Below are 3,004 nucleotides of genomic sequence, written 5' to 3' on the forward strand. Positions count from 1 at the left end.
GAACGGCGTTTTGCCGGCCGGCGTATAATATACAATCTACTTTGCAAGTTGATTTTCAATAATGGAACATGGAACTAGCGAGGTCACGTGACTCAAATGTTACGCGATTCGAAAACATTACAGTCAAGTGCAAAAACTGGCAACACTAGCTGTTACACAAGCGTTAACGAAAACTGACGCGTTGCGGCGAAGAAATTCCTAGTTTATAACTGGCGATTGAAGTTTAACCGCCCTCAGTAAGAATTTGGCAAGAATGGTAAGATTTGAATAGATAAACTGAAGTACGTATACCTACGTTTAATTCCTTTGAATTCAGCGCGGTTTTTTTTAGGTTTGAGGTTCAAAAATTGGTTGATTGAGTTTTTTGTTTGTATATATATATATATATATATATATTGTATATATACATATGTATATGTATAAAGTCCATTTTAGACGCATTAAACTCTATAGTAAAAAACTCCGTTTTTATCTTGATTTTGTTAAAATAAATATGTACTTATCAATAATGTAAATGAATATTTTATGAAAATTACAGGAACATATAAAATGAAAACTTTAAAAAAATGTCCGCCTCCATAGTGTAATGGTCAGCACGTTAGGCTAGCATACTGAAGATCCCGGGTTCGATTCCCAGAGGGAGGGGGGTCAAATTAATATAACTGATTATTCACTCTAATATTTAATCAATATTACCCTGAGCTGGTACCTGAAGCGGAGGGCTGATCACCTTTCCTTAATGTGTTAACAAATAAGATAACACTACGTTTATATGATGCAGTGGCATATGCACCATCGGGTGCAGATAAGGGTTTGAAGAATATGACTCTCTAGAACTACATCAGGGAAATCCTGCACCCCTTATCAACGGTGTATAGGGCACTGCGTCGATTTTAATTACCAAGGTGATTTGTCCTGCGCTTCAGGTACCAGTCCAGAGTATATTAAATGAATATTAGAGTTAAAAAATCAATTGTATTTATTACGACCCTTCTAGGAAGCGAAACCTGTGACGTCCACTATGGAAGTCAAATACGCTAACCACTACGCTAATAAGTTGGAAAAAATAAACTTATTATTCCATAATATTTTTATTAGCTCATGTGATACGTGTTTAGTATTTCGACCTTTTTATCTCAACCATGTCCGATTCAATTTTTTGTGACCATTTTTTGCTCGCATACAACATTATAATTATTACATATACTAGTATTATACCGCATGCATACAATAACCATGCGTGTATGTATTTTATTATCTTTCAAATAATACAAAAATGTTTGGTGTGTTGAATGATTCGTGATTGATTATTTGACGCCCTTCTATAACATTGCAAGTGCAAATGTTTTTGAGTGAAACTTAACGATTTGACAATTGGAGGAGAATTGACTGTGAAATTTCAAGTATGCGTCACGTTTATTAGGTGGATTTCGCTACACGATAGAGAAGTAAGATATATAACGAAGAGAGAAGGAAAAAGAGAGCTCTATATTCCGATGCCACGGGAGTGGAGTAAAAAAGAGTGACGTATATACAACGATACAAAGCGATAGAATAATATAGTGTCGCGCATGCGCGTGTTATGGATATACACTTCAGATGCTATATATGAACACTGATGTACCACACGTTTTGCTATTGTGACAAATGTGATGCATTTTGCACCATGTTTATAAACTAGTAACGATGGGTATTACCACAAAGTTTCTGCTGAATCAAATTATAAAAAAAAATATTTAAAAAGTATTTTATTATAGTATTATATTATCATATTGTCCAGCTCAAAAGTGTAATGGTGAGAATACTCGGCTACCGCACTTGAGGTCCCGGGTTCGATTCACAGGGAGGTTAAATAAGAATAAGTGATTTTTCACTCTAATATTTAATATTACCCTGGACTGTTACCTGAAAGCTGATCAACTTTCCTCCGTGAGTTAATGATCAAGATAACACTGCGTTTATATCATGCAGTGCCCTAAGCACCATCGGGTGCAGATAAGGGTTAAAGTAGAAGAAGGAGATAATGTTTAAGTATGTTTTATGTGGGCATCATACATATAATGTAATCATATTTTTTGACATCTCATCAAAGATGAAGAAGAATATGGAAGTCTGGGCATTTACGGGGCTGACGACAGTCATAGGCTGGTTTAAGTGATCACTGTACACAATAATGGGTAGAATTGGTGAATGTTACAAGTGTGTAAAGTGATCGCTTAAACCAGCCTATGACGGTCGTCAGCCCCGTTAATGCCCAGACTGCCATATTCTTCTTAATCTTTGATGAGATGTCAAAAAATAATATGAAAATAACTGTAATTGCGGATAATCCAGATTTTGTGTACAAGTATGTTGTAAATGTCACACACAAATTAACACACTCAAAATGTTGTAAATGTAATAATACATTTATAGCAAAAATATATCAATGAGAAATAGCATTAATGAAAGCGATTGTGATTGAGTATGATGTTTTTCATGAACTGAATATTTTTATTATTAAAATTGAATAAATTATTCATGAAATACATTTCAAGCATCTGGTTGGTCAACCACAAACCATTTATTCCTTCATTATTATTACAGTTCGCTTCATGCATTTCATGGAGTGTTATAGAATTTAATCAAATGATATATATCTGGTAATTTATCAATGTTTTAACGGTTATTATCAGCTATAAAAATACTTTATTTCGTTGTTTTTTAATAGAGGTATGTTTTAATCGACTCATTCCTCAGAGAAATTGAAATAACGATGGCAGAAACAATTGCGAATTGATGTTATTTGCGTTTTTAATCCAGTTCACGCCTAATTTTAACATCGTTTATGAGGTCTTTAACCTGTTATGCCTTTATGGTCAATTTATTTCATCGTTTTTTCTACAGGCTTGTCTGCATGAAGGGTAGTGGGAACTGGGAAAGTTAATATGAAAATATCATACAAACAACCAGACGAATTAAAAATAAATATTTATTGAACTCATGTTGCAATTGTCGAGAATTG

The sequence above is a fragment of the Brachycentrus maculatus genome, unplaced genomic scaffold (genome assembly GCF_059751285.1).
Source record: "Brachycentrus maculatus isolate JH-2025_06_01 unplaced genomic scaffold, ASM5975128v1 h1tg000096l, whole genome shotgun sequence".
NCBI classification, from domain to species: Eukaryota; Metazoa; Arthropoda; class Insecta; order Trichoptera; family Brachycentridae; genus Brachycentrus; species Brachycentrus maculatus.